Below are 6,644 nucleotides of genomic sequence, written 5' to 3' on the forward strand. Positions count from 1 at the left end.
TCTGATGTCCCTGAATGCTTTCTTCTGTTCCGGAGTAGGTTATTGTCACCAACGTTCGAGTCGTCCATGATGCATGCATGGATTACATACACCCAGGTCAGCCAGGTTTTTATTTGTTTACATTATCGAGAAAAGGTTGGAAATAAAAATATTTTTCATTGAGCAAAGTCTAGGAAACATAACTCTATCAGTCTACAGATTTATGTGACATCAAATGGACATCATCATGCTCATGGTGAAAAGCATTATTCTTGTAGGTCATGATTTTGTACAACAATAGTTAGTTTGAAACAATGTCAAAAAAACTTATTGCAGCAAGGCAAAATAAGCAACTCGTTCTAAAACAGAGGGAGTATTTTTATTTTTATTGAGTGACTAGAAGAGTGGCCCATGCAAATGCGCAGGCAACACCTATAATGTCTGGAATCATTACTTGAAAAACTAATTTACATATTAATATCATAATAATATTCACATTCCCTTCTATAATGTCTTAAAAACAATCGCTAAAGTTTCATATCACTTAAAATGTATTGACATCTATGTGTATGTAATTGGTAGTTATTTGGAATTTCATGAGACCATGAAACTTATTCTATAGGTACGGTCCTTTTTAGTAGTTCAAGTATGTAGAGGTCTAGATTTGGTTCTTAAACTAATGTAGAGCACATTCTTGATCATTAAAATCCCAAGACCCTCTAGATTCAATCAAATACCCAACTCTGAAAGGCTTTGAGGATGATACACCACCGATTGACACACATGGCAATCCATTAAGGAGAAATGAATGAATTTAAAACATTAAAATTGAATATAAATTTTGGTCTTATACATTTAATGAATACTTGGAAAATATATAACATGATAAAAACAAAAAATATTCAAACATTAAGAAATATTTTGAGATACATGTAATTAAATAAAATCTAAAATGTTTCACATCTTTATTTTTTTTGGAAAATTTCTCATATATTCCTGCTTTTCTCAATTTCCTGACCACCACCACGAAACTTTGAATCACTGTATATGCTCTGTTTGTCGTCATCGTCGTCTGCCCGTGGTTTGTCCTCTTCTTCTTCTCGGGTAGGGGTGTGGTGGCATCTCTTAAATTAGAATTACCGGAGTACAAACCGGTGGCCCTCCGTCCTTGTCACCCATGTGTCCCTTGATTGGTACATCCTAAACTATGTGCATTAGGGGTGCGAATGGGTACATTTACCATATTCTCTAATTCTCTTTAATTACTATACTCACATAGGGCCAGCTGGTCAACATCCATGTGGCTCGGAAGTCGGCTTAGTCGTAGGTGTCATATGTTGTAATGGTTTGGTCATGGTTGTCTTATAAAAAAGGGGGTGATCAATGCGTGTTAATTATAAGATGCCGAATCGAGGTGAGTTGTGTTCATATATCACGGTACAAGTCAAGGGGTCAGATAGAGCGTGCAGCTACATGCAACCTCAGACACAACTTTCCCAGTAGCTGATTTCTATCTGCACATAGTAATAACCAGTGGATACTTTAACATCCCAGTAGCATGTAGTTAGGACCAATAAGGATGCTCTAATAATCCGTCAACAGTGCGATAATTATATATATATATATATATATATATATATATATATATATATATATATATATAGTGTTACTATATATCATCCAGGGTGCAGAATAAGTTATTCTTCACCCGAGGTAATCTTACGATCATTTCATAATTAAATTACGTTTCGAATTCAAATAGTTATATTCGTATTGATTCACTACGTAAAATTTGACATAAGAAAAATAAAAATATAGGTCATAAGACAAGAAAATTTACAGTTTATGTGTATTTTAGACTATGTTTTTATGTTTGTAATTTTACATAACATAAAATATTTTTTTACGGCAATTATATATTTTCTTACGGTCTCTTTTTGCGTCGAAAATAAGACAAAACTTACGAAACGTAAAATTACGGTGCATTGATGGTAAAATAGAGAGGGGTGAAGAATAATTATTCCTCACCTAGAGTGACGAATAGCGCAACCCTATATATATGTGTGTGTGTGTGTGTGTGTGTGTGTGTGTGTGTGACAGCTTGGACATTGGTGTGGATAGTCGACCCTCATCCATGTCACCATTGATCCATTGAGCTAGTCCGATAGCCAGGACAGGTGAGGGTTATCATGCAGCATGGCCGAGGTATTATGCTTGTGCATCATTGGAAATCAAACATTAATTGCAGCCCAACAGATTGTAAACCCATTGGACCCATCATACCCGTTGTTCTTTGGGTCCTACCAATTGCAAACTAGAGCAGCGATTAACAAGGATTTGTCAACCAAAAGCAATGATAAATCCATGCAACATACATTATGTTGCAAATGGAAGAGGTGGTAATTATTTATTACGCACGTACCACAAACACTAGATGTATCATGTATTATAGAGGAAAGGTTTACAACATCCATGCAAGCAGATATAGTTAGGTCCACATAAATCTTGAATTCATGGCTAGTGGTAGATGATTTATTCCTTTATTCGAGCCATAATGCCATAACAGGACATATGGTTTATCCAATGACCGGAATCCGGGAGACGATGAAGGCACCAACATCAGTTTGATTGCACCATAGGAAGACACGGTCATACTGGTATGTTGGCGGCTCCGGGTCACCCTCCCGCCTCACTAGAACAAACAGATCTGGCCGCTCTTCAAAGATGACATGACTAGCATCGCCGTCATGCCACCCCACTAGTTCTGGCCATGCTGACTTTGAGGGTCGTAGCCTCGTCATATCTCTCCCTAAATATGTGAAATAACATAGTTTTATATTGAAAAGGGTTACAAATGCATGCATGCATCATAGACAGAGAGAGAGAGAGAGAGAGAGAGAGGATTGCTTGTTTCTTGTAGGGTTGGATCCATGAATGGGAGTAGTGGTCAGGGGAAGCAAACCTGAAGATCGGCGAGAGTAAGAAGTTGAGCCAAGATCTGACTGAAGTGCCGCTGCAGGCTAGCTTGTGTTACGTTGGTAGGCTAAGTGCTCTCGCTATATATACATATACATACACATTGATAGGCATAATGTGCGTATTACATCTATTTCATGCGTTGATAGCTAGGGTGACGATGGCAACAATGCATAATACTATGCCTATGCAATGATCGCCTGTACGTGTAATCTAAATTAAGCAACTATGCTTCGCGTCAACCGCCAGAGACATATACTATATGCATGAAATTATATACTGAGTATGTCCTAGTCTGATGTAATGATACTCTCTGCATGCATTGTTCATTGTTGGTAGTCTTTTCCTTGTATACTCAGAAGTACTAACTAAAAAGGGCATGATAATGTTGACCAGCAGGCTGCAAATAAAAGCATATAAATGGCCAGTTCAATTTGAATAGTATTATTTTTGGCAAAGGGTAGTCAGCACTGCTTTCATTGCCATTAGAAGTAATTGAACACGGTTACAAGGACCAATAGAAAAAGAAAACGGAGAAGAAACTAAAGGACTGTGCTAGGCTAGTCTTGTTCGCAAGGTCTCTGTGAGACAGATAGAACGCGTCTATTCCCAGCATCGAACAACATCATTGCTTCGAGCTGAAGCTTTCTTAAATATTCGCATTATATCTAAGATATAAACGATCTGAGGATTCCTTTCCTTCGAGATGTTCCACCAGAGCAGAGCAATAGTCGATCTCCATGACTTAGCCTTGTCAGGTAATAGACTTGCTTAGCTACACTGCCACCGAGTGACGTGGCAGTGGTCAGTCACCACTGGGGCGACCCTGGGCATCATTTGCTCCTGGGCAATGACGAGACACCAAAGCTCTCTAGCAAACTTATTTTTAGATGAGCTCTCTAGTAAACTGATAGTGGACAATGTTTGCAACAGGTCCGCATCAGACGATGCTCCAGATTGCCCACTTCACATGTAAACAACAAAACGACGACGACAACAACAGCAAAAGGAGTTCAACAGAATGAAGAGGTCTCATTGCATAATAAACACGTCATTGGAACCAAAATGTAATATTTGTGACAACTATGTGGTAGATCTGAATTGCTCTATTGATATTTCTGACATCAAATCTCAACTGTGCACCCCATGACCGGATTTGATGGGCGGATTTTACATACCTTGAGTATGATCATCGCTGCACAAAAAATAGAAAAGTTTGAATTATTTTTTATTGTCCACTTAGAATGAAATGATCAAAAACATACAAAGTCATATATGTAAGGAGAGAAAAATGATATGGTACTTTCAAAATATTGCTCAAAATGACAAGGTACCATACACAATAAACACATCATTGGAACAAAAATGTATTCTTTATGACAGCTATGGTAGATCTGAATTAGTACCATTTAATCAAGACATTAATAAGAGAAAATCTGACACCCCCATCCATATAAGTCGTGTTCTATCGCCTCCCACAACCCATGCGGGACTAAACTCAACAGGCCCAACATGTCGAATGTATATGAAATGAGTTTATTGGGGCTCAGCCGCAACACCTCCGTGGATAATCCAGTAAGTGCTATAAGGGTGGATCCAATTTAGGACAGTAAAACTGTACATAAACCAGCCGTTCGTTTTAGTGATTGGGGTGTTTGTGGCCGTCGGATCTGCTGTGTCTACAGTCGCCAGCACGGTTAAAAATTCATGTCCCAACTATCCTAATGAGCTACTGCTCCGAGAGAAAAATCGAAGCCTTCGGGTATAGTGAGCCGGTTCCCCAGCCTAGTTAGCTAACCGACAACGGTACAGAGTTATCTGTCCTCGTGCTTCCACCCCCGTCTCCGATAAAAAGAGCGCTCGACAAAACAGGAGAGGAACGGACTGGTCATCAGTGACAGAGGGGATCGAGGCTCACGGATGGTGACATAGTCCATCCAACGTGGCAGATCGTCTGTGATGGAATCCAGCCGACGCATGCGTTGCGGGTGATTCAGGGGCCGCTCGATCCAGTCGACGTCGTCAGCTAGGCTGCGAGGGACAAAGTGAGGGGATACAGGAGATGAAGGCTGATGCCTTAGCTGATCAAAACTGCTCCGCTGAGACTAGATAGACACAATCCTACTTTAGTTTTTGAGTGCGCATTCATGGCGGGCGATGTGTCGATCCTTTTCCGCCGCCGAGGAGTATATATACTTCCTACGCTGCCACTCTTTGTTTGTCCTCTCCATTCTCTGCAGCACAACATCTTGTACATCATATGCTTTGGTAGGTTTCCTCTTTTGAGTTCAGTTATGAAATTTACGATTCATGTATATTGACTGTACTCGACTGATTTCGATGCATCTTGGAGCTTTGTACTAGGACTTTTTTTGTATTTCATATTCTGAAATTGTGTTTGGGTTCGTAATTACTGCACACCTTATCCTTACACATTTTACAATCCATGTTTTTACGCTGCACGGTTGATGCGATGATTGTGGATCGCTCGATCCATCCGATGTGAGTGACCGGTTTGAGAGGGAGAAAGGAGGGGATCGAGCCGACACGTGATGTTGGCGATCGTCTGTGAGGGGATCCAGCTGACGCACGACGTTGCGGGTGATTCGAGGCCACTTGATCCAATCGACGTCTGATACGTCTCCAACGTATTTATAATTTTTGATTGTTGCATGCTATTATATTATCTGTTTTGGGCACAACTCACAAGGGCGCGCCCTGGTGGATTGTGCCTTCCTCGGGGCACCCCCAGGTGCAGCCAGGATCCGTTGCGTTTCTTTTGGCCCATAAAAATTCTCTGTAAAGTTTCGTGGTATTTGGACTCCGTTTGATATTGATTTTCTGCGATGTAAAAAACATGGAGAAACGGCAACTGGCACTTGGCACTATGTCAATAGATTAGTACCAAAAAATGATGTAAAATGACTATAAGATGATTATAAAACATCCAAGATTGATAATATAACATCATGGAATGATAAAAAATTATAGATACATTTGGAGACGTATTAGGCGCCACACAAATGGACGACAAACTCTTGGCCGTGTGTGGCGCCCCTCTCCATAGTTTAGCCCTCAGTCTAGTTTTTCGCAGTGCACAGCGAAGCACTGAGGGAACAAGTTCACCATCATCGTCAGCACACCGTCGTGCTGCCGGAACTCATCTACTATACTTCGCCCGTGTTGCTGGATCAAGAAGACGAGGACGTCATTGAGTTGAACGTGTGCTGAATGTGGAGGTGCCGCACGTTCGATACTTGATCGGTTGGATAGCGAAGGTGTTCGACTACATCAACCGCGTTGACAAACACTTCAGCTTAACGGTCTACGTAGATACACTCTCCACTCTCATAGCTATGCATCTCCATGGATAGATCTTGCGTGTGCGTATACATTTTTTGTTTTCCATGCAATGTTCCCCAACACACTAGCACTTAGTGAATACGTGAACTCCTGAAACCACGGTAATCACTGGGAAAAAATCCCAATTAGTGTCACCTTGGGGTATGCGGATCATAACACATAATAGGTGCACATAACTTGCAAGGTAGGATCAAGAACACACATATATTCATGAAAACATAATACATTCAGATCTGAAATCATGGCACTCGAGCCCTAATAACAAGCATTAAGCATAGCAAAGTCATAGCAACATCATCTCAGAACATAGTGGATACTAGGGATCA

This window comes from Triticum urartu, chromosome 4A, assembly GCF_056163025.1.
Source record: "Triticum urartu cultivar PI428250 chromosome 4A, HENAU_Tu73, whole genome shotgun sequence".
Taxonomy (NCBI): domain Eukaryota; kingdom Viridiplantae; phylum Streptophyta; class Magnoliopsida; order Poales; family Poaceae; genus Triticum; species Triticum urartu.